Below are 22,356 nucleotides of genomic sequence, written 5' to 3'. Positions count from 1 at the left end.
ATAAAGCCCTTTAAACGGTCATAACATTGCGCTCGCACGTCCGATTTACGCGATTTTTTTTTGATTTTGCGTATTTTTGCGGGATCTAGCCGCCCAAACTGCCGCAAGGCGGTTTGGCCGAGCCGATTTTCGAAAAAACACCTGTTATCGCATTCAATTTCAATATTTCTCCAAATTGGTGCACAATTTTCATTCATCTTCAGTAAAAATCTAGTGATAAAAAATATTTAGTTAAAAGCGACAAAAGGAGGGATGCAACACGAGGACTTCCCAGGGGGTCACCCATCCTAGTACTACTCTCGCCCAAGCACGCTTAACTTCGGAGTTCTGATGGGATCCGGTGCGTTAGTGCTGGTATGATCGCATCCGTTATTCCTAGCGCTCTAAATTCTATAAAGCCCTTTAAACGGTCATAACATTGCGCTCGCACGTCCGATTTACGCGATTTTTTTTTATTTTGCGTATTTTGCGAGATCTAGCCGCCCAAACTGCCGCAAGGCGGTTTGGCCGAGCCGATTTTCGAAAAAACACCTGTTATCGCATTCAATTTCAATATTTCTCCAAATTGGTGCACAATTTTCATTCATCTTCAGTAAAAATCTAGTGATAAAAAATATTTAGTTAAAAGCGACAAAAGGAGGGATGCAACACGAGGACTTCCCAGGGGGTCACCCATCCTAGTACTACTCTCGCCCAAGCACGCTTAACTTCGGAGTTCTGATGGGATCCGGTGCGTTAGTGCTGGTATGATCGCATCCGTTATTCCTAGCGCTCTAAATTCTATAAAGCCCTTTAAACGGTCATAACATTGCGCTCGCACGTCCGATTTACGCGATTTTTTTTTATTTTGCGTATTTTTGCGAGATCTAGCCGCCCAAACTGCCGCAAGGCGGTTTGGCCGAGCCGATTTTCGAAAAAACACCTGTTATCGCATTCAATTTCAATATTTCTCCAAATTGGTGCACAATTTTCATTCATCTTCAGTAAAAATCTAGTGATAAAAAATATTTAGTTAAAAGCGACAAAAGGAGGGATGCAACACGAGGACTTCCCAGGGGGTCACCCATCCTAGTACTACTCTCGCCCAAGCACGCTTAACTTCGGAGTTCTGATGGGATCCGGTGCGTTAGTGCTGGTATGATCGCATCCGTTATTCCTAGCGCTCTAAATTCTATAAAGCCCTTTAAACGGTCATAACATTGCGCTCGCACGTCCGATTTACGCGATTTTTTTTTATTTTGCGTATTTTGCGAGATCTAGCCGCCCAAACTGCCGCAAGGCGGTTTGGCCGAGCCGATTTTCGAAAAAACACCTGTTATCGCATTCAATTTCAATATTTCTCCAAATTGGTGCACAATTTTCATTCATCTTCAGTAAAAATCTAGTGATAAAAAATATTTAGTTAAAAGCGACAAAAGGAGGGATGCAACACGAGGACTTCCCAGGGGGTCACCCATCCTAGTACTACTCTCGCCCAAGCACGCTTAACTTCGGAGTTCTGATGGGATCCGGTGCGTTAGTGCTGGTATGATCGCATCCGTTATTCCTAGCGCTCTAAATTCTATAAAGCCCTTTAAACGGTCATAACATTGCGCTCGCACGTCCGATTTACGCGATTTTTTTTTTATTTTGCGTATTTTTGCGAGATCTAGCCGCCCAAACTGCCGCAAGGCGGTTTGGCCGAGCCGATTTTCGAAAAAACACCTGTTATCGCATTCAATTTCAATATTTCTCCAAATTGGTGCACAATTTTCATTCATCTTCAGTAAAAATCTAGTGATAAAAAATATTTAGTTAAAAGCGACAAAAGGAGGGATGCAACACGAGGACTTCCCAGGGGGTCACCCATCCTAGTACTACTCTCGCCCAAGCACGCTTAACTTCGGAGTTCTGATGGGATCCGGTGCGTTAGTGCTGGTATGATCGCATCCGTTATTCCTAGCGCTCTAAATTCTATAAAGCCCTTTAAACGGTCATAACATTGCGCTCGCACGTCCGATTTACGCGATTTTTTTTTTATTTTGCGTATTTTTGCGAGATCTAGCCGCCCAAACTGCCGCAAGGCGGTTTGGCCGAGCCGATTTTCGAAAAAACACCTGTTATCGCATTCAATTTCAATATTTCTCCAAATTGGTGCACAATTTTCATTCATCTTCAGTAAAAATCTAGTGATAAAAAATATTTAGTTAAAAGCGACAAAAGGAGGGATGCAACACGAGGACTTCCCAGGGGGTCACCCATCCTAGTACTACTCTCGCCCAAGCACGCTTAACTTCGGAGTTCTGATGGGATCCGGTGCGTTAGTGCTGGTATGATCGCATCCGTTATTCCTAGCGCTCTAAATTCTATAAAGCCCTTTAAACGGTCATAACATTGCGCTCGCACGTCCGATTTACGCGATTTTTTTTTTATTTTGCGTATTTTTGCGAGATCTAGCCGCCCAAACTGCCGCAAGGCGGTTTGGCCGAGCCGATTTTCGAAAAAACACCTGTTATCGCATTCAATTTCAATATTTCTCCAAATTGGTGCACAATTTTCATTCATCTTCAGTAAAAATCTAGTGATAAAAAATATTTAGTTAAAAGCGACAAAAGGAGGGATGCAACACGAGGACTTCCCAGGGGGTCACCCATCCTAGTACTACTCTCGCCCAAGCACGCTTAACTTCGGAGTTCTGATGGGATCCGGTGCGTTAGTGCTGGTATGATCGCATCCGTTATTCCTAGCGCTCTAAATTCTATAAAGCCCTTTAAACGGTCATAACATTGCGCTCGCACGTCCGATTTACGCGATTTTTTTTTGATTTTGCGTATTTTGCGAGATCTAGCCGCCCAAACTGCCGCAAGGCGGTTTGGCCGAGCCGATTTTCGAAAAAACACCTGTTATCGCATTCAATTTCAATATTTCTCCAAATTGGTGCACAATTTTCATTCATCTTCAGTAAAAATCTAGTGATAAAAAATATTTAGTTAAAAGCGACAAAAGGAGGGATGCAACACGAGGACTTCCCAGGGGGTCACCCATCCTAGTACTACTCTCGCCCAAGCACGCTTAACTTCGGAGTTCTGATGGGATCCGGTGCGTTAGTGCTGGTATGATCGCATCCGTTATTCCTAGCGCTCTAAATTCTATAAAGCCCTTTAAACGGTCATAACATTGCGCTCGCACGTCCGATTTACGCGATTTTTTTTTGATTTTGCGTATTTTGCGAGATCTAGCCGCCCAAACTGCCGCAAGGCGGTTTGGCCGAGCCGATTTTCGAAAAAACACCTGTTATCGCATTCAATTTCAATATTTCTCCAAATTGGTGCACAATTTTCATTCATCTTCAGTAAAAATCTAGTGATAAAAAATATTTAGTTAAAAGCGACAAAAGGAGGGATGCAACACGAGGACTTCCCAGGGGGTCACCCATCCTAGTACTACTCTCGCCCAAGCACGCTTAACTTCGGAGTTCTGATGGGATCCGGTGCGTTAGTGCTGGTATGATCGCATCCGTTATTCCTAGCGCTCTAAATTCTATAAAGCCCTTTAAACGGTCATAACATTGCGCTCGCACGTCCGATTTACGCGATTTTTTTTTTATTTTGCGTATTTTTGCGAGATCTAGCCGCCCAAACTGCCGCAAGGCGGTTTGGCCGAGCCGATTTTCGAAAAAACACCTGTTATCGCATTCAATTTCAATATTTCTCCAAATTGGTGCACAATTTTCATTCATCTTCAGTAAAAATCTAGTGATAAAAAATATTTAGTTAAAAGCGACAAAAGGAGGGATGCAACACGAGGACTTCCCAGGGGGTCACCCATCCTAGTACTACTCTCGCCCAAGCACGCTTAACTTCGGAGTTCTGATGGGATCCGGTGCGTTAGTGCTGGTATGATCGCATCCGTTATTCCTAGCGCTCTAAATTCTATAAAGCCCTTTAAACGGTCATAACATTGCGCTCGCACGTCCGATTTACGCGATTTTTTTTTTATTTTGCGTATTTACTGCCGCAAGGCGGTTTGGCCGAGCCGATTTTCGAAAAAACACCTGTTATCGCATTCAATTTCAATATTTCTCCAAATTGGTGCACAATTTTCATTCATCTTCAGTAAAAATCTAGTGATAAAAAATATTTAGTTAAAAGCGACAAAAGGAGGGATGCAACACGAGGACTTCCCAGGGGGTCACCCATCCTAGTACTACTCTCGCCCAAGCACGCTTAACTTCGGAGTTCTGATGGGATCCGGTGCGTTAGTGCTGGTATGATCGCATCCGTTATTCCTAGCGCTCTAAATTCTATAAAGCCCTTTAAACGGTCATAACATTGCGCTCGCACGTCCGATTTACGCGATTTTTTTTTATTTTGCGTATTTTTGCGAGATCTAGCCGCCCAAACTGCCGCAAGGCGGTTTGGCCGAGCCGATTTTCGAAAAAACACCTGTTATCGCATTCAATTTCAATATTTCTCCAAATTGGTGCACAATTTTCATTCATCTTCAGTAAAAATCTAGTGATAAAAAATATTTAGTTAAAAGCGACAAAAGGAGGGATGCAACACGAGGACTTCCCAGGGGGTCACCCATCCTAGTACTACTCTCGCCCAAGCACGCTTAACTTCGGAGTTCTGATGGGATCCGGTGCGTTAGTGCTGGTATGATCGCATCCGTTATTCCTAGCGCTCTAAATTCTATAAAGCCCTTTAAACGGTCATAACATTGCGCTCGCACGTCCGATTTACGCGATTTTTTTTTTATTTTGCGTATTTTTGCGAGATCTAGCCGCCCAAACTGCCGCAAGGCGGTTTGGCCGAGCCGATTTTCGAAAAAACACCTGTTATCGCATTCAATTTCAATATTTCTCCAAATTGGTGCACAATTTTCATTCATCTTCAGTAAAAATCTAGTGATAAAAAATATTTAGTTAAAAGCGACAAAAGGAGGGATGCAACACGAGGACTTCCCAGGGGGTCACCCATCCTAGTACTACTCTCGCCCAAGCACGCTTAACTTCGGAGTTCTGATGGGATCCGGTGCGTTAGTGCTGGTATGATCGCATCCGTTATTCCTAGCGCTCTAAATTCTATAAAGCCCTTTAAACGGTCATAACATTGCGCTCGCACGTCCGATTTACGCGATTTTTTTTTGATTTTGCGTATTTTGCGAGATCTAGCCGCCCAAACTGCCGCAAGGCGGTTTGGCCGAGCCGATTTTCGAAAAAACACCTGTTATCGCATTCAATTTCAATATTTCTCCAAATTGGTGCACAATTTTCATTCATCTTCAGTAAAAATCTAGTGATAAAAAATATTTAGTTAAAAGCGACAAAAGGAGGGATGCAACACGAGGACTTCCCAGGGGGTCACCCATCCTAGTACTACTCTCGCCCAAGCACGCTTAACTTCGGAGTTCTGATGGGATCCGGTGCGTTAGTGCTGGTATGATCGCATCCGTTATTCCTAGCGCTCTAAATTCTATAAAGCCCTTTAAACGGTCATAACATTGCGCTCGCACGTCCGATTTACGCGATTTTTTTTTGATTTTGCGTATTTTGCGAGATCTAGCCGCCCAAACTGCCGCAAGGCGGTTTGGCCGAGCCGATTTTCGAAAAAACACCTGTTATCGCATTCAATTTCAATATTTCTCCAAATTGGTGCACAATTTTCATTCATCTTCAGTAAAAATCTAGTGATAAAAAATATTTAGTTAAAAGCGACAAAAGGAGGGATGCAACACGAGGACTTCCCAGGGGGTCACCCATCCTAGTACTACTCTCGCCCAAGCACGCTTAACTTCGGAGTTCTGATGGGATCCGGTGCGTTAGTGCTGGTATGATCGCATCCGTTATTCCTAGCGCTCTAAATTCTATAAAGCCCTTTAAACGGTCATAACATTGCGCTCGCACGTCCGATTTACGCGATTTTTTTTTATTTTGCGTATTTTTGCGAGATCTAGCCGCCCAAACTGCCGCAAGGCGGTTTGGCCGAGCCGATTTTCGAAAAAACACCTGTTATCGCATTCAATTTCAATATTTCTCCAAATTGGTGCACAATTTTCATTCATCTTCAGTAAAAATCTAGTGATAAAAAATATTTAGTTAAAAGCGACAAAAGGAGGGATGCAACACGAGGACTTCCCAGGGGGTCACCCATCCTAGTACTACTCTCGCCCAAGCACGCTTAACTTCGGAGTTCTGATGGGATCCGGTGCGTTAGTGCTGGTATGATCGCATCCGTTATTCCTAGCGCTCTAAATTCTATAAAGCCCTTTAAACGGTCATAACATTGCGCTCGCACGTCCGATTTACGCGATTTTTTTTTATTTTGCGTATTTTGCGAGATCTAGCCGCCCAAACTGCCGCAAGGCGGTTTGGCCGAGCCGATTTTCGAAAAAACACCTGTTATCGCATTCAATTTCAATATTTCTCCAAATTGGTGCACAATTTTCATTCATCTTCAGTAAAAATCTAGTGATAAAAAATATTTAGTTAAAAGCGACAAAAGGAGGGATGCAACACGAGGACTTCCCAGGGGGTCACCCATCCTAGTACTACTCTCGCCCAAGCACGCTTAACTTCGGAGTTCTGATGGGATCCGGTGCGTTAGTGCTGGTATGATCGCATCCGTTATTCCTAGCGCTCTAAATTCTATAAAGCCCTTTAAACGGTCATAACATTGCGCTCGCACGTCCGATTTACGCGATTTTTTTTTGATTTTGCGTATTTTGCGAGATCTAGCCGCCCAAACTGCCGCAAGGCGGTTTGGCCGAGCCGATTTTCGAAAAAACACCTGTTATCGCATTCAATTTCAATATTTCTCCAAATTGGTGCACAATTTTCATTCATCTTCAGTAAAAATCTAGTGATAAAAAATATTTAGTTAAAAGCGACAAAAGGAGGGATGCAACACGAGGACTTCCCAGGGGGTCACCCATCCTAGTACTACTCTCGCCCAAGCACGCTTAACTTCGGAGTTCTGATGGGATCCGGTGCGTTAGTGCTGGTATGATCGCATCCGTTATTCCTAGCGCTCTAAATTCTATAAAGCCCTTTAAACGGTCATAACATTGCGCTCGCACGTCCGATTTACGCGATTTTTTTTTTATTTTGCGTATTTTTGCGAGATCTAGCCGCCCAAACTGCCGCAAGGCGGTTTGGCCGAGCCGATTTTCGAAAAAACACCTGTTATCGCATTCAATTACAATATTTGTCCAAATTGGTGCACAATTTTCATTCATCTTCAGTAAAAATCTAGTGATAAAAAATATTTAGTTAAAAGCGACAAAAGGAGGGATGCAACACGAGGACTTCCCAGGGGGTCACCCATCCTAGTACTACTCTCGCCCAAGCACGCTTAACTTCGGAGTTCTGATGGGATCCGGTGCGTTAGTGCTGGTATGATCGCATCCGTTATTCCTAGCGCTCTAAATTCTATAAAGCCCTTTAAACGGTCATAACATTGCGCTCGCACGTCCGATTTACGCGATTTTTTTTTTATTTTGCGTATTTTGCGAGATCTAGCCGCCCAAACTGCCGCAAGGCGGTTTGGCCGAGCCGATTTTCGAAAAAACACCTGTTATCGCATTCAATTTCAATATTTCTCCAAATTGGTGCACAATTTTCATTCATCTTCAGTAAAAATCTAGTGATAAAAAATATTTAGTTAAAAGCGACAAAAGGAGGGATGCAACACGAGGACTTCCCAGGGGGTCACCCATCCTAGTACTACTCTCGCCCAAGCACGCTTAACTTCGGAGTTCTGATGGGATCCGGTGCGTTAGTGCTGGTATGATCGCATCCGTTATTCCTAGCGCTCTAAATTCTATAAAGCCCTTTAAACGGTCATAACATTGCGCTCGCACGTCCGATTTACGCGATTTTTTTTTGATTTTGCGTATTTTGCGAGATCTAGCCGCCCAAACTGCCGCAAGGCGGTTTGGCCGAGCCGATTTTCGAAAAAACACCTGTTATCGCATTCAATTACAATATTTGTCCAAATTGGTGCACAATTTTCATTCATCTTCAGTAAAAATCTAGTGATAAAAAATATTTAGTTAAAAGCGACAAAAGGAGGGATGCAACACGAGGACTTCCCAGGGGGTCACCCATCCTAGTACTACTCTCGCCCAAGCACGCTTAACTTCGGAGTTCTGATGGGATCCGGTGCGTTAGTGCTGGTATGATCGCATCCGTTATTCCTAGCGCTCTAAATTCTATAAAGCCCTTTAAACGGTCATAACATTGCGCTCGCACGTCCGATTTACGCGATTTTTTTTTATTTTGCGTATTTTTGCGAGATCTAGCCCGCCCAAACTGCCGCAAGGCGGTTTGGCCGAGCCGATTTTCGAAAAAACACCTGTTATCGCATTCAATTACAATATTTGTCCAAATTGGTGCACAATTTTCATTCATCTTCAGTAAAAATCTAGTGATAAAAAATATTTAGTTAAAAGCGACAAAAGGAGGGATGCAACACGAGGACTTCCCAGGGGGTCACCCATCCTAGTACTACTCTCGCCCAAGCACGCTTAACTTCGGAGTTCTGATGGGATCCGGTGCGTTAGTGCTGGTATGATCGCATCCGTTATTCCTAGCGCTCTAAATTCTATAAAGCCCTTTAAACGGTCATAACATTGCGCTCGCACGTCCGATTTACGCGATTTTTTTTTATTTTGCGTATTTTTGCGAGATCTAGCCGCCCAAACTGCCGTAAGGCGGTTTGGCCGAGCCGATTTTCGAAAAAACACCTGTTATCGCATTCAATTACAATATTTATCCAAATTGGTGCACAATTTTCATTCATCTTCAGTAAAAATCTAGTGATAAAAAATATTTAGTTAAAAGCGACAAAAGGAGGGATGCAACACGAGGACTTCCCAGGGGGTCACCCATCCTAGTACTACTCTCGCCCAAGCACGCTTAACTTCGGAGTTCTGATGGGATCCGGTGCGTTAGTGCTGGTATGATCGCATCCGTTATTCCTAGCGCTCTAAATTCTATAAAGCCCTTTAAACGGTCATAACATTGCGCTCGCACGTCCGATTTACGCGATTTTTTTTTGATTTTGCGTATTTTTGCGAGATCTAGCCGCCCAAACTGCCGTAAGGCGGTTTGGCCGAGCCGATTTTCGAAAAAACACCTGTTATCGCATTCAATTACAATATTTGTCCAAATTGGTGCACAATTTTCATTCATCTTCAGTAAAAATCTAGTGATAAAAAATATTTAGTTAAAAGCGACAAAAGGAGGGATGCAACACGAGGACTTCCCAGGGGGTCACCCATCCTAGTACTACTCTCGCCCAAGCACGCTTAACTTCGGAGTTCTGATGGGATCCGGTGCGTTAGTGCTGGTATGATCGCATCCGTTATTCCTAGCGCTCTAAATTCTATAAAGCCCTTTAAACGGTCATAACATTGCGCTCGCACGTCCGATTTACGCGATTTTTTTTTGATTTTGCGTATTTTTGCGAGATCTAGCCGCCCAAACTGCCGTAAGGCGGTTTGGCCGAGCCGATTTTCGAAAAAACACCTGTTATCGCATTCAATTACAATATTTGTCCAAATTGGTGCACAATTTTCATTCATCTTCAGTAAAAATCTAGTGATAAAAAATATTTAGTTAAAAGCGACAAAAGGAGGGATGCAACACGAGGACTTCCCAGGGGGTCACCCATCCTAGTACTACTCTCGCCCAAGCACGCTTAACTTCGGAGTTCTGATGGGATCCGGTGCGTTAGTGCTGGTATGATCGCATCCGTTATTCCTAGCGCTCTAAATTCTATAAAGCCCTTTAAACGGTCATAACATTGCGCTCGCACGTCCGATTTACGCGATTTTTTTTTGATTTTGCGTATTTTTGCGAGATCTAGCCGCCCAAACTGCCGTAAGGCGGTTTGGCCGAGCCGATTTTCGAAAAAACACCTGTTATCGCATTCAATTACAATATTTGTCCAAATTGGTGCACAATTTTCATTCATCTTCAGTAAAAATCTAGTGATAAAAAATATTTAGTTAAAAGCGACAAAAGGAGGGATGCAACACGAGGACTTCCCAGGGGGTCACCCATCCTAGTACTACTCTCGCCCAAGCACGCTTAACTTCGGAGTTCTGATGGGATCCGGTGCGTTAGTGCTGGTATGATCGCATCCGTTATTCCTAGCGCTCTAAATTCTATAAAGCCCTTTAAACGGTCATAACATTGCGCTCGCACGTCCGATTTACGCGATTTTTTTTTGATTTTGCGTATTTTTGCGAGATCTAGCCGCCCAAACTGCCGTAAGGCGGTTTGGCCGAGCCGATTTTCGAAAAAACACCTGTTATCGCATTCAATTTACAATATTTGTCCAAATTGGTGCACAATTTTCATTCATCTTCAGTAAAAATCTAGTGATAAAAAATATTTAGTTAAAAGCGACAAAAGGAGGGATGCAACACGAGGACTTCCCAGGGGGTCACCCATCCTAGTACTACTCTCGCCCAAGCACGCTTAACTTCGGAGTTCTGATGGGATCCGGTGCGTTAGTGCTGGTATGATCGCATCCGTTATTCCTAGCGCTCTAAATTCTATAAAGCCCTTTAAACGGTCATAACATTGCGCTCGCACGTCCGATTTACGCGATTTTTTTTTTATTTTGCGTATTTTTGCGAGATCTACCCGCCCAAACTGCCGCAAGGCGGTTTGGCCGAGCCGATTTTCAAAAAACCACCTGTTATCACATTCAATTACAATATTTGTCCAAATTGGTGCACAATTTTCATTCATCTTCAGTAAAAATCTAGTGATAAAAAATATTTAGTTAAAAGCGACAAAAGGAGGGATGCAACACGAGGACTTCCCAGGGGGTCACCCATCCTAGTACTACTCTCGCCCAAGCACGCTTAACTTCGGAGTTCTGATGGGATCCGGTGCGTTAGTGCTGGTATGATCGCATCCGTTATTCCTAGCGCTCTAAATTCTATAAAGCCCTTTAAACGGTCATAACATTGCGCTCGCACGTCCGATTTACGCGATTTTTTTTTTATTTTGCGTACTTTTGCCAGATCTAGCCGCCCAAACTGCCGCAAGGCGGTTTGGCCGAGCCGATTTTCGAAAAAACACCTGTTATCGCATTCAATTACAATATTTGTCCAAATTGGTGCACAATTTTCATTCATCTTCAGTAAAAATCTAGTGATAAAAAATATTTAGTTAAAAGCGACAAAAGGAGGGATGCAACACGAGGACTTCCCAGGGGGTCACCCATCCTAGTACTACTCTCGCCCAAGCACGCTTAACTTCGGAGTTCTGATGGGATCCGGTGCGTTAGTGCTGGTATGATCGCATCCGTTATTCCTAGCGCTCTAAATTCTATAAAGCCCTTTAAACGGTCATAACATTGCGCTCGCACGTCCGATTTACGCGATTTTTTTTTGATTTTGCGTATTTTTGCGAGATCTAGCCGCCCAAACTGCCGTAAGGCGGTTTGGCCGAGCCGATTTTCGAAAAAACACCTGTTATCGCATTCAATTACAATATTTGTCCAAATTGGTGCACAATTTTCATTCATCTTCAGTAAAAATCTAGTGATAAAAAATATTTAGTTAAAAGCGACAAAAGGAGGGATGCAACACGAGGACTTCCCAGGGGGTCACCCATCCTAGTACTACTCTCGCCCAAGCACGCTTAACTTCGGAGTTCTGATGGGATCCGGTGCGTTAGTGCTGGTATGATCGCATCCGTTATTCCTAGCGCTCTAAATTCTATAAAGCCCTTTAAACGGTCATAACATTGCGCTCGCACGTCCGATTTACGCGATTTTTTTTTTATTTTGCGTATTTTTGCGAGATCTAGCCCGCCCAAACTGCCGTAAGGCGGTTTGGCCGAGCCGATTTTCGAAAAAACACCTGTTATCGCATTCAATTACAATATTTGTCCAAATTGGTGCACAATTTTCATTCATCTTCAGTAAAAATCTAGTGATAAAAAATATTTAGTTAAAAGCGACAAAAGGAGGGATGCAACACGAGGACTTCCCAGGGGGTCACCCATCCTAGTACTACTCTCGCCCAAGCACGCTTAACTTCGGAGTTCTGATGGGATCCGGTGCGTTAGTGCTGGTATGATCGCATCCGTTATTCCTAGCGCTCTAAATTCTATAAAGCCCTTTAAACGGTCATAACATTGCGCTCGCACGTCCGATTTACGCGATTTTTTTTTTGATTTTGCGTATTTTTGCGAGATCTAGCCGCCCAAACTGCCGTAAGGCGGTTTGGCCGAGCCGATTTTCGAAAAAACACCTGTTATCGCATTCAATTACAATATTTGTCCAAATTGGTGCACAATTTTCATTCATCTTCAGTAAAAATCTAGTGATAAAAAATATTTAGTTAAAAGCGACAAAAGGAGGGATGCAACACGAGGACTTCCCAGGGGGTCACCCATCCTAGTACTACTCTCGCCCAAGCACGCTTAACTTCGGAGTTCTGATGGGATCCGGTGCGTTAGTGCTGGTATGATCGCATCCGTTATTCCTAGCGCTCTAAATTCTATAAAGCCCTTTAAACGGTCATAACATTGCGCTCGCACGTCCGATTTACGCGATTTTTTTTTTATTTTGCGTATTTTTGCGAGATCTACCCGCCCAAACTGCCGCAAGGCGGTTTGGCCGAGCCGATTTTCGAAAAAACACCTGTTATCGCATTCAATTACAATATTTCTCCAAATTGGTGCACAATTTTCATTCATCTTCAGTAAAAATCTAGTGATAAAAAATATTTAGTTAAAAGCGACAAAAGGAGGGATGCAACACGAGGACTTCCCAGGGGGTCACCCATCCTAGTACTACTCTCGCCCAAGCACGCTTAACTTCGGAGTTCTGATGGGATCCGGTGCGTTAGTGCTGGTATGATCGCATCCGTTATTCCTAGCGCTCTAAATTCTATAAAGCCCTTTAAACGGTCATAACATTGCGCTCGCACGTCCGATTTACGCGATTTTTTTATGATTTTGCGTATTTTTGCGAGATCTAGCCGTCCAAACTGCCGTAAGGCGGTTTGGCCGAGCCGATTTTCGAAAAAACACCTGTTATCGCATTCAATTACAATATTTATCCAAATTGGTGCACAATTTTCATTCATCTTCAGTAAAAATCTAGTGATAAAAAATATTTAGTTAAAAGCGACAAAAGGAGGGATACAACACGAGGACTTCCCAGGGGGTCACCCATCCTAGTACTACTCTCGCCCAAGCACGCTTAACTTCGGAGTTCTGATGGGATCCGGTGCGTTATTTATTTGATTTTTGGCACTTTATTACTATTAATAATTAGACTTCTGATCGAGAATTATTTTAAATCTTAATTATGCTATAATGAATTATTAAATGAAATTGGGGAGTTGTTGTATTTCGCTATCTTATAAGGTGCTTCTGGTGCGGTTCTTTAGCATCGAATGTTTGTTGCACCACAGTCGAATTTGGGGCATGACAACTTGATATCACAATTAGTTATCCTTTATGGTCAGCAGAGTGTTAGGGTAGATGTAACTTATTTTAAGATTTGACCACAGAGCTTGTGGTAAACTTTTTGAGTTGTCTTTGACCTTGACCTAGTCTAAAAATATGGAGTTGAATCCAATGGATTCATTTAATTATGTTGAGTATTTTCTAAATAGATAGAACTTTTGTGGCGGATTTGGAGCATGGAAAAGCACTTTGCGAAGGTTAAGACTAATTCAGATCGTGTTAAGTTAAGGTTTTGACCTTATAAGAGATATTTTTCCCTAACTGAGATTATTTTATACATACTATGTAATTTTCAAAAGAAAAAAATCTATGTATTTAGGGGTATCGTATATATGAATTGACGATATACACTAGGATATTGGGGTTATAATTTCTATATAGTGTATAGGTTGATTTGTACATACATGCTTAATATGTTCTTTTTCTACCCCATGATTTCTTTAAGAATTTTATCTTGCTAGTGTATTGTTATAGGCATCATCTTTGTATTAGTTTAACATTATGAAAGTTCATGTATGTCAGATTATATGATTCAGCTTCTTAGTCATGCACTGTACATATGTATGCTTATTTGCATATGTGATTCACATTTATATCTGGTTGAGCTGTTGCGCTAATGGGATCCATGACTTCGGTGTCAGCGGTTATATCTCCACACTAATATATTGATACAATATCGATGGGCACATTTCATTCTAGACACTCTCAAGGCCAAGCCAAGGACCTCTGAGCTTTACAAGCAATGTTGATGGCAAGAGAAGCTTTGGAGCCCCTTGAAGACCCATATAAGCCATGTAAAGAAGCATATGATGTGTGGATGATAGCTTGGAGCAAGGGATTGAAGATGAAGGCCAAGCCACACAAAGTGGCTAGAAGTGCAATTCATGGCTAAGGAGTGCAATTCGTGGCTAGGAATACAATTCGTGGCTGGGAGTGCAAATTCGAGGCTAGGATTGTAATTCAAGTGAAGAAGTGCCCATGTAGGGTTATTTGTGCAAAGGCCACGCCTTTGTTGTAATAAGGTAAACTATATAAGCTTGCCTTAGACTATTTTCATTCTTTAGGTTTGAATGATGTTGAGATGAATACTCTAAATGAGTGATAGTTTATTTGGTAGAATTAGTGTAGTGCTAGTCTAGTGATTAGTGATGGTTAATTATGGTAGATTCCATTGTTGGCTACTGAACCCTTTTCCATTGATTTCATATTGGAGTTGTTCATTTGTGGATTCATTTGATTAACTCTTAATTGAATTCAAATAGTATAGGTTCGTCAGTAGGAATTGATTATGAGGGATTGGATTTCATATATCCAAATTTGCCTATAATTCCTTTACTAACTTGGTCTTGCTTCTATCCCTCTTCTTCTCATCTCAATTTCTTCACTTCTCATCTTTGATTTCTTCTCATTTTTATTTTTCGCGTTTCTGGTTGTTTGAATCTGTGTCTTCCAGAAGACAGATCGTATCATTTGGTATCAGAGCTTGGTAGAAGAATTGATCCATCAATTCTTCATCCTTGGTTCTAGAAAAAAAAAGTATCAAAAAATCCAAAAATTAAAACCCCAAATTTTGTTGTTGTTTGTTGGATTTGAGGTTAAAATTGAGTTTGTTGAAGTGGAAAACCCCCAAATCCGAAGTTTCAAGTTGTTTGGAGGAGTTTTAAAGGTTCCACCATTGAAGGATCTTTAAAGCTTGAAGAACTCATAGTAAGTTTAGACATTTGGAGTTTATTTGGAGCTAATTTGCATTCGGCTTTGTTCTCCTAGTCAAGGAGGACTTAGATCTGAAATTTGAGAGAAAAACAAGTTGATTTGGGCATAGAATTGATTTTGGATGTTCTTAGTGTTCATAGAGATCTCCACACCTTCATCTTGAAGAAGAAGAAGAAGAAGAAGAAGAAGAAGAAGAAGAAGAAGAAGAAGAAGAAGAAGAAGGCAAAAGGGAGTGTTTGATCCAAAAGTTTTCAAGTCAAATGGTTGAAAAGTGTTTGTGTAGGCCCAAGATAAGTCTCAAAAAAAAAAAAAACAAATCGGAAAAAAATTCAGCCCAAATTTTTTTTTTAAATAAAGCTAAAATTCCACGTCAGCAGCCACATCAGCGACGCACCTGACGCCATGCCCAGTCACACCTGCAGGCACATGGGGCCCATTTTCAAAGAGGTGAAGTCTTCAATACTTGGAAAAAATTTCGAAGTGTTGGCAGATTTGGCCCAACTTTAGGGGGGTATATCTTCGTGTATATAAGGAGTTATAAGATGTATAACCTATCTAAATTCAAGTTCATCGAGTTTACATTCTCAAGCAATTAACCATTCATCAATCGGAGCTCTGTACAAAAACTTACATTCCTTTTAATAAAACGCTGGAAGTAGCTCCAAATTTTCTAAGTGTTGGCCCAAAAACTTCCCAAAATTTTCCCAAGTGTTTGGCCAAGGTTTGTTTATCTCTTATCTCATTTCTTTGATTCTCTAAGCTAATTAACAAATAGCAATTGTTCTTACTTGGTTGGTAACTAGTTCTTGAGTCCTATTTCTTTCGTGCCAATTATTTTTCAAGGTTTTCTCGTTTAAATTTGTCGAACTTCTTTGGCTCTTTCCATTTGATTTTGAGTTGTCCTTCCTTCTAATCAACAAGAATCTATTCCTCCACAAATCTTAGCAATCGTGTGACTTGATTGGACAAGTGGTTCCTTACCAACTTTGGAAGAAGCCTAGGTTGAGTGGTAAGCCTTGAGAAAAAATACGAGTGAGGTGAGGAGCTTTTGAAACTAACATTGTTCGATAGTTTTGCAGGTACTACTCATAAAGGAGACATAAGGAATCATGTCATCCATAGCCTCGGATTTTCGTGAATATGACATGGAAAGTTATGCCTCTAGTAATGGAGGATATGGCTAGGATAGTGATGAATACTATGGAGGTGATGATGGTATATATGATCATGAGCAATATGGTGTTGAAGGATACTACTCTGGAAGAGAATTGGTGGCCAATGGTTCTCATGGGCCTTATGAAGAAGATGAAGGACTAGAGGAGCCTAATGAAGAGTCCTATGGTGAAGACGAAAGCTATGAAGAGTCTCATACTACACACCATGGACATAGAGGTGACTTGAAGTATAGTTCCTTCTCACACATACCTTTTGAGTCATTGATGAAGATTCGTGTGAAATAAGAAGTTGTGATGAACATGAACATTATGGTCATGCGCTTTATGATGAGTATGCCCGTGAAGATATTGGGTTTGAATATAATCCTTGTGCAGAATCTTCTAGAGGTTATTCTCGTGCATCCCCTCGTGAAACTTCCTATACTAAGCACAATAGTATAAGTGTGTGGATTGGAGGAGGTTGAAGTCGTCCTAAGAGAAGAATAGAATATTCATTTCCTACTTCAAGAAATGACCCGAAGAGGCCAATTCTTGAGACAAAAGTAAGTCTCCTTGGTAGTACGGGGTACTCCCTTGTTTTCAATGATGATAGTTATGGCAACTACCTTACCCCTCAAGCAGTTAAAGAGTTGGGAATACCTTGTCTGATGAGACAAAACTCTTACTACGATCAAAGAAGGTACTTGGTTGATAGGAGCGCGAAGGTATTCTTTGCCCATGGCGACTACCATGAGGAAGTTTGGTGTGATATGTTTTCCATAGACGATTGTCACTTATGTTTGGGAAATCCTTGGTTCCAAGAACATAGGGTTCCATATGGGCAAGAATGGTACAAGTATGTAGTGGACAAGAAAGGAAGACTTCTCTTTCCACCCATACTCCCTAAATAAGAAGCAAGTAAAAGTAACCCACTTCCTAGAGTGAGTGATTCCATTCCTTCACTAAAGGAAAAGATGGACAAACATTTCAAAGTGATGGAAAAGCATCTACACCTAATGATGGAATGCTTTACCAAGGAGCAACAATTGAAAGAAAAGAAAGCCACTCCTTGTGAAGCGAAATGGAAGATAGAAATGAAGGGTTCACCTATCCCTTCTCAAGAGATGCTTTACACTTGTCCCAACTCCCATGAAATTGAGAGAGAAAAGATTATGAGGAGTAAAGGAGAGAAAAGTGACAACTCTAGAGTGAAAAAAAGAGAGGTTGTAAGGAGTGATGTGAGAGGGTTGTCACAACCTATTTCTAACCCTTGTAACTTTTCTTTCTTCTCTAGTTGTCATGATAATGGTGCAGGTATTATTGGAAGCAAACCGAATGATGAACCTCAAACTTTGAAAGTTCGTGAGGTAGTTGAAGACTTTCCGAAAGAGCAAATGTGCTCAAAGATTGAAAACCACGATAAAGAAGATGTTGTGTGCGTACTTCATGGTAAAATAGCTAATCTCTACTCCCCAAATAATGTGAATGATCATGTTGTTTAATTGATTGTGAGTAATAGCTTGTCTTTATGTGAGCTTAACAAATCTTTACCATGTGTTGAGCTTAGTTCTTACATGGTTATTGATGATGTAATTGATGTGAGTGTCCCAACACTAGTTGATCAGAGCCCAACTAGTGTTGTTGTGTGTTTTGATCAACTTGTTTGTTTTGCTAATCCATTATTTGAGGAATATTGTGATGTGCGTAATGATTAGTGATGAAGCTAATATAGTTGATCATGTAGATAGTCATGTGAAGGAAAGAACTTTGAACAATGATGAATGTCTTTATAAGAGTGAAATTACATGTTTTGAATTCTCATCATCTATTGATTGTCCTCTCTTGAAAGATAATGTCTTATTTGATGTTGACATGACTTTTGAAAATGATGTACCTAGTGGAATGCATTGTAATGTTGAAAATGTAGCCACCTTTGGAAGCTACAAAGTCTATGAGAATCCACTATGGGATGATAACCCTCCCCCTTGTGATGGGAACCTCCTCTTGGGGGAATATAACATGTCGGTTAAGGAGGATTGTTTGAAAAAAGAAGGTAGATCTTGTTTACAAATTGCTGCTTCTTCCTTGCGTGTTCAAAATCTTAGTAGCAAACTAGATTTTGTTCTTGAACCTAATAGTGAGGCTACATTTGAGGACGCCATAGATGAAGAAGCTGTTTTGTGTGACACCTTTCTTTACTATTTATTTGCATATGCTGACACTCATGTTCATGTTGAGGGTACATCTTATAATGAGAGGGGTACTTATAGGATAGATAGTTGTTTTCTTGACCATGCCATGTGGGTACTCTTCTCTTTTGACCCCAGTGAGGGTACATCTTATAATGAGAGGGGTACTTATGGGATAGATAGTTGTTTTCTTGACCATGCCATGTGGGTACTCTTCTCTTTTGACCCCAGTGATGTCTTAAACTTGTGTGGGTGCTCTTATTTGAAAAATGAGGATCAAATGTGTTTCATGTCTTCTAGAACCAATGTAGCATTCCATGCTTCTAATTTTAGATCCGTTGGTTTCTTTACCTTATCCTTATTTTATGATGTTTGGAGGAATTAACTTTTTGATACCTCATATGTGAGAATGATTTTCATGGTGATTATTGATGTGTGGTTGTACCACAAGTTTATTCATCCTTGGAGTGAAAGTATGTTTATTGCCTTTTGTGCTAACCCTCATGCTTTGAGGGCCATGTTTTCCTATATATTTCCTTGGTTTTTGCAAGGTTTGGATTCGAGGACGAATCCTTTTAAAGAAGGGGAGGATGATACGATATCGATGGGCACATTCCATTCTAGACACTCCATCCAAGGCCAAGTCAAGGACCTTCGAGCTTTACAAACAATGTTGATGTCAAGAGAGGATTTGGAGCCCCTTAGAGACCCATATAAGCCATGTAAGGAAGCATACGACGTGTGGATGATAGCTTGGAGCAAGGGATTGAAGATGAAGGCCAAGCCACACAAAGTGGCTAGAAGTGCAAACATGGCTAGAAGTGCAATTCATGGCTAAGGAGTGCAATTCGTGGCTAGGAATACAATTCGTGGCTAGGAGTGCAAATTCGAGTCTAGGATTGCAATTCAAGTGAAGAACGGGCCATGTTGGGTTATTTGTGCAAAGGCCACGCCTTTGTTGTAATAAGGTAAACTGTATAAGCTTGCCTTAGGCTATTTTCATTCTTTAGTTTTGAATGATGTTGGGATGAATACTCTAAATGAGTGATAGTTTGTGTGGTAGAATTAGTGTAGTGCTAGTCTAGTGATTAGTGATAGTTAATTATGGTGGATTCTATTGTTGGCTATTAAACCATTTTCCATTGATTTCATATTAGAGTTGTTCATTTGTGGATTCATTTGATTAACTCTTAATTGAATTCAAATAGTATAGGTTCGTTAGTAGGAATCGATTAGGAGGGTTTAGATTTCGTATATCCAAATTTGCCTATAATTCCTTTACTAACTTGGTCTTGCTTATATCGCTCTTCTTCTCAACTCATTTTCTTCACTTCTCATCTTTGATTTCTTCTCATTTTTAGTTTTTGCGTTTTTGGTTGTTCGAATCCGTGTCTTCAACAAGCCAGATCGTATCATATATGAATTGACCTGATGAGTTTGGTGTGATCCATGACTTGGGTCTCAGTGGTTATTGAATCAACGAATCTGTATATGACGTATGAATATGGATCCATCCCTCATGAATCACCGTATCACTAGGGTCACCAGGGTAGTGCGCGTGCAAAAGTTTTGGCAGAAAGAGTGAGTAAATTTTGAGTTTTTATCATACATACTTGATTTCTAACTAATGATTTGTGCATTTCATAATAATGATGTGACGACGCATATCTTATTATGCCATATTTGCGCATCTCTTATTATGTTGCCATTATTCCTTATTTTGGTCGATATTATATATTTATTGCAGAGGTTATTAAAGTAAGTATTTTCGATTTAACCCTTGCCAGTAAGTATTTTCGATTTAACCCTTGCCACTACCTTGTTGGGGGTGACTAATGATACTTACTAAGTACGTGTTGGTCTTTTCATAATACATTTGTTGTATTGTATGTGTAGATACTGACCCCGGTACTGGTGGAGCCCATTAACGAGTTTAGGAGTGCTTGGAGAGTGTTGTGATGAGCTGCTCGGACTACTTCACATCGCCTTGGTGTCCCCTTCCCTTTTCATTAATATTTATCCCTTCAGACTGTGTTTGTATTTTTAGACTGATGTATTAATACTCTTGTAGACGCTCATGACTTGTTACACCAGCTTCCGGAATTGTATTTGGTTATTTCTGCACTGTTTGGTGCAGTCTTAAAATCTTATAATTTCTACTTGCTTTTAGGCTCATTTATGAACACGACGCATGAGAGGCATTCGTCTTTAAATTCCTTCGTATTCAACTTTGTTTGCAGCACTAGCATAACAACATTATAAAACTCTCGATTCTTCCATTTTTTTTAGCTTCAAAAATCAGAGGCGGGTTTAAGATTTGAATTTATGGGTTTCTACTACATCGATCTCAAATTAATATGTAATAATAACTGGGGTGCCAATCAATTTATATATAGATATTTAGTGGATATTTTAAAACATATATAGATTCTGGGCAAAAATTATTATGTGTTGGAAATCTTACGAACAATAGTCGATTACGAACACTATAGGAAATTCTTGAAAGCTTGAAGCATGTCAATTGAGACACTCTCCTTAAGGATATTTCACCCGATATGAGTGTATCCCCCGAATTCAAGAAGCTTTTTGAATATAAAACTAGAAGTCAGAATCTAAAAAAAAATTATATTATAGAAAACCAGCAACGTAAATGAAGAGTGGAAGTCTCTGATCTAGGTATATTAAAAAGGGAAGGTCTACAAGTGTATTTATAGGTGAACTAAAAATCACCAGAATGAATATCATAATCAAACGGCTAGAGAGGGGATAAATAGCTAATCAAAGATAGTAACAAATCCAAAGGAGGGTCTGTTACAAATAGAAAAGAAACGTTGGAATTTTTTTAAAATATAATAGCTAATTCAAACTATTCAATGAGTCAGATGTAAATGTTTTGGCAACTGTCCAAATTCTCATAATGAAAAATCATTAAGGCTAATTAAATGTAAGCAATTTTCAAAGAAGATTATTGTATTTTTGAGATATTAATATTGTTTTTTCAACACTATGTTCCTGTAACCCGCATATTACTTTTTCGATCTGCCCCTGTCAAACACATTAATACGAAGTGCTGTTCAGCTCCATTTTAAAGTTACTCTTCAATTTATCAGTATATCATCCATATACTTTTTGGTTTTTAATTACATGCGGAAGTATATTTAATTTGTGAGAGACAAACAACGTCACTTTCTTTCATTAGGTTGGAGCAATTTGATTTGTGAGGGACAAACAGTGTTGATCAGCTCCATTTTTTTCCTCTTGTAATTACTCACTCACCTATCTTCGCAATTTATTCTTCTCTACAATTGTATGGTTTAAAGCTGCCATATACATTGGGAGTTGTTTTCTCCAATGTATGTTCCAACGTTCTATCTCCTTTCCTTTTCAAAAGTTTTCTTTTCTATGATCTTATCTATTTTGATTTCGGCCTTTTACTTTTTATCCTTTTTGTTTTTCAAAAATTATGTAATTTTTTTTTTGGTTATGTTTTGGGGCAACTGTAGCGTGCTAAAGATTGATAAATATAGACGTCGATTTCTTCATCTTTTCTATATTCTATGTTTTTTTTTCCTGATGATTGCATATTAGGCGGTGATTGAATTTCATGGAGATGGATATAATGTTTTTAGTGGGTTCGAGTTTTTTTCGTGGTAAAATGAAAATCAATAACCGGTTGATTACGGGAGATGAGGACAATGACGTTAATGTCAGTAGTAAAGCTATGGTGGAAGACGATGGAAAGGGGTCCAATGTGTTGAGTCCTTTTCCATGAAGGTGTATGCTTTTAGGGAATACAAGTGTCATTCAGCTACTCTGT

At 40.5% G+C, this 22,356-nt stretch overlaps 33 non-coding genes and 1 pseudogene across 33 annotated transcripts; all 34 read right to left on the bottom strand.

Moving 5' to 3' along the window:
• Positions 1–249: 249 nt before the first annotated feature.
• Positions 250–368, bottom strand: LOC132601097 (5S ribosomal RNA). The gene has a single exon (XR_009567530.1). It is a non-coding gene; the product is annotated as a 5S ribosomal RNA (ribosomal RNA).
• A 271-nt stretch (positions 369–639) lies between these two features.
• On the bottom strand, positions 640–758 carry LOC132601096 (5S ribosomal RNA). Its single transcript, XR_009567529.1, has one exon. It is a non-coding gene; the product is annotated as a 5S ribosomal RNA (ribosomal RNA).
• Positions 759–1,030: 272 nt separating this feature from the next.
• On the bottom strand, positions 1,031–1,149 carry LOC132601094 (5S ribosomal RNA). Its single transcript, XR_009567528.1, has one exon. It is a non-coding gene; the product is annotated as a 5S ribosomal RNA (ribosomal RNA).
• Positions 1,150–1,420: 271 nt separating this feature from the next.
• Positions 1,421–1,539, bottom strand: LOC132601093 (5S ribosomal RNA). Its single transcript, XR_009567527.1, has one exon. It is a non-coding gene; the product is annotated as a 5S ribosomal RNA (ribosomal RNA).
• A 273-nt stretch (positions 1,540–1,812) lies between these two features.
• On the bottom strand, positions 1,813–1,931 carry LOC132601092 (5S ribosomal RNA). Its single transcript, XR_009567526.1, has one exon. It is a non-coding gene; the product is annotated as a 5S ribosomal RNA (ribosomal RNA).
• Positions 1,932–2,204: 273 nt separating this feature from the next.
• On the bottom strand, positions 2,205–2,323 carry LOC132601091 (5S ribosomal RNA). The gene has a single exon (XR_009567525.1). It is a non-coding gene; the product is annotated as a 5S ribosomal RNA (ribosomal RNA).
• Positions 2,324–2,596: 273 nt separating this feature from the next.
• Positions 2,597–2,715, bottom strand: LOC132601090 (5S ribosomal RNA). The gene has a single exon (XR_009567524.1). It is a non-coding gene; the product is annotated as a 5S ribosomal RNA (ribosomal RNA).
• A 272-nt stretch (positions 2,716–2,987) lies between these two features.
• Positions 2,988–3,106, bottom strand: LOC132601089 (5S ribosomal RNA). Its single transcript, XR_009567523.1, has one exon. It is a non-coding gene; the product is annotated as a 5S ribosomal RNA (ribosomal RNA).
• Positions 3,107–3,378: 272 nt separating this feature from the next.
• Positions 3,379–3,497, bottom strand: LOC132601088 (5S ribosomal RNA). The gene has a single exon (XR_009567522.1). It is a non-coding gene; the product is annotated as a 5S ribosomal RNA (ribosomal RNA).
• Positions 3,498–3,770: 273 nt separating this feature from the next.
• On the bottom strand, positions 3,771–3,889 carry LOC132601086 (5S ribosomal RNA). Its single transcript, XR_009567520.1, has one exon. It is a non-coding gene; the product is annotated as a 5S ribosomal RNA (ribosomal RNA).
• Positions 3,890–4,141: 252 nt separating this feature from the next.
• LOC132601085 (5S ribosomal RNA) lies at positions 4,142–4,260 on the bottom strand. Its single transcript, XR_009567519.1, has one exon. It is a non-coding gene; the product is annotated as a 5S ribosomal RNA (ribosomal RNA).
• Positions 4,261–4,532: 272 nt separating this feature from the next.
• LOC132601084 (5S ribosomal RNA) lies at positions 4,533–4,651 on the bottom strand. The gene has a single exon (XR_009567518.1). It is a non-coding gene; the product is annotated as a 5S ribosomal RNA (ribosomal RNA).
• A 273-nt stretch (positions 4,652–4,924) lies between these two features.
• On the bottom strand, positions 4,925–5,043 carry LOC132601083 (5S ribosomal RNA). The gene has a single exon (XR_009567517.1). It is a non-coding gene; the product is annotated as a 5S ribosomal RNA (ribosomal RNA).
• A 272-nt stretch (positions 5,044–5,315) lies between these two features.
• Positions 5,316–5,434, bottom strand: LOC132601082 (5S ribosomal RNA). The gene has a single exon (XR_009567516.1). It is a non-coding gene; the product is annotated as a 5S ribosomal RNA (ribosomal RNA).
• Positions 5,435–5,706: 272 nt separating this feature from the next.
• On the bottom strand, positions 5,707–5,825 carry LOC132601081 (5S ribosomal RNA). The gene has a single exon (XR_009567515.1). It is a non-coding gene; the product is annotated as a 5S ribosomal RNA (ribosomal RNA).
• A 272-nt stretch (positions 5,826–6,097) lies between these two features.
• On the bottom strand, positions 6,098–6,216 carry LOC132601080 (5S ribosomal RNA). The gene has a single exon (XR_009567514.1). It is a non-coding gene; the product is annotated as a 5S ribosomal RNA (ribosomal RNA).
• Positions 6,217–6,487: 271 nt separating this feature from the next.
• LOC132601079 (5S ribosomal RNA) lies at positions 6,488–6,606 on the bottom strand. The gene has a single exon (XR_009567513.1). It is a non-coding gene; the product is annotated as a 5S ribosomal RNA (ribosomal RNA).
• A 272-nt stretch (positions 6,607–6,878) lies between these two features.
• On the bottom strand, positions 6,879–6,997 carry LOC132601078 (5S ribosomal RNA). The gene has a single exon (XR_009567512.1). It is a non-coding gene; the product is annotated as a 5S ribosomal RNA (ribosomal RNA).
• A 273-nt stretch (positions 6,998–7,270) lies between these two features.
• On the bottom strand, positions 7,271–7,389 carry LOC132601077 (5S ribosomal RNA). The gene has a single exon (XR_009567511.1). It is a non-coding gene; the product is annotated as a 5S ribosomal RNA (ribosomal RNA).
• Positions 7,390–7,661: 272 nt separating this feature from the next.
• Positions 7,662–7,780, bottom strand: LOC132601075 (5S ribosomal RNA). Its single transcript, XR_009567509.1, has one exon. It is a non-coding gene; the product is annotated as a 5S ribosomal RNA (ribosomal RNA).
• Positions 7,781–8,052: 272 nt separating this feature from the next.
• Positions 8,053–8,171, bottom strand: LOC132601074 (5S ribosomal RNA). The gene has a single exon (XR_009567508.1). It is a non-coding gene; the product is annotated as a 5S ribosomal RNA (ribosomal RNA).
• Positions 8,172–8,444: 273 nt separating this feature from the next.
• Positions 8,445–8,563, bottom strand: LOC132601073 (5S ribosomal RNA). Its single transcript, XR_009567507.1, has one exon. It is a non-coding gene; the product is annotated as a 5S ribosomal RNA (ribosomal RNA).
• A 272-nt stretch (positions 8,564–8,835) lies between these two features.
• On the bottom strand, positions 8,836–8,954 carry LOC132601072 (5S ribosomal RNA). The gene has a single exon (XR_009567506.1). It is a non-coding gene; the product is annotated as a 5S ribosomal RNA (ribosomal RNA).
• Positions 8,955–9,227: 273 nt separating this feature from the next.
• Positions 9,228–9,346, bottom strand: LOC132601071 (5S ribosomal RNA). The gene has a single exon (XR_009567505.1). It is a non-coding gene; the product is annotated as a 5S ribosomal RNA (ribosomal RNA).
• A 273-nt stretch (positions 9,347–9,619) lies between these two features.
• LOC132601060 (5S ribosomal RNA) lies at positions 9,620–9,738 on the bottom strand. The gene has a single exon (XR_009567504.1). It is a non-coding gene; the product is annotated as a 5S ribosomal RNA (ribosomal RNA).
• Positions 9,739–10,011: 273 nt separating this feature from the next.
• On the bottom strand, positions 10,012–10,130 carry LOC132601049 (5S ribosomal RNA). Its single transcript, XR_009567495.1, has one exon. It is a non-coding gene; the product is annotated as a 5S ribosomal RNA (ribosomal RNA).
• Positions 10,131–10,404: 274 nt separating this feature from the next.
• Positions 10,405–10,523, bottom strand: LOC132600944 (5S ribosomal RNA). Its single transcript, XR_009567399.1, has one exon. It is a non-coding gene; the product is annotated as a 5S ribosomal RNA (ribosomal RNA).
• A 273-nt stretch (positions 10,524–10,796) lies between these two features.
• LOC132600880 (5S ribosomal RNA) lies at positions 10,797–10,915 on the bottom strand. The gene has a single exon (XR_009567349.1). It is a non-coding gene; the product is annotated as a 5S ribosomal RNA (ribosomal RNA).
• A 273-nt stretch (positions 10,916–11,188) lies between these two features.
• On the bottom strand, positions 11,189–11,307 carry LOC132600869 (5S ribosomal RNA). The gene has a single exon (XR_009567338.1). It is a non-coding gene; the product is annotated as a 5S ribosomal RNA (ribosomal RNA).
• A 273-nt stretch (positions 11,308–11,580) lies between these two features.
• Positions 11,581–11,699, bottom strand: LOC132601110 (5S ribosomal RNA). Its single transcript, XR_009567543.1, has one exon. It is a non-coding gene; the product is annotated as a 5S ribosomal RNA (ribosomal RNA).
• A 274-nt stretch (positions 11,700–11,973) lies between these two features.
• Positions 11,974–12,092, bottom strand: LOC132601099 (5S ribosomal RNA). The gene has a single exon (XR_009567532.1). It is a non-coding gene; the product is annotated as a 5S ribosomal RNA (ribosomal RNA).
• A 274-nt stretch (positions 12,093–12,366) lies between these two features.
• On the bottom strand, positions 12,367–12,485 carry LOC132601087 (5S ribosomal RNA). The gene has a single exon (XR_009567521.1). It is a non-coding gene; the product is annotated as a 5S ribosomal RNA (ribosomal RNA).
• A 273-nt stretch (positions 12,486–12,758) lies between these two features.
• LOC132601076 (5S ribosomal RNA) lies at positions 12,759–12,877 on the bottom strand. Its single transcript, XR_009567510.1, has one exon. It is a non-coding gene; the product is annotated as a 5S ribosomal RNA (ribosomal RNA).
• Positions 12,878–13,150: 273 nt separating this feature from the next.
• LOC132601065 (5S ribosomal RNA) lies at positions 13,151–13,266 on the bottom strand (annotated as a pseudogene).
• Between the last annotated feature and the right edge of the window lie 9,090 nt (positions 13,267–22,356).

This window comes from Lycium barbarum, chromosome 6, assembly GCF_019175385.1.
Source record: "Lycium barbarum isolate Lr01 chromosome 6, ASM1917538v2, whole genome shotgun sequence".
NCBI classification, from domain to species: domain Eukaryota; kingdom Viridiplantae; phylum Streptophyta; class Magnoliopsida; order Solanales; family Solanaceae; genus Lycium; species Lycium barbarum.
Note: the sequence above shows the minus strand (reverse complement) of the source record. Positions and strands in the feature narration are given on the sequence as shown.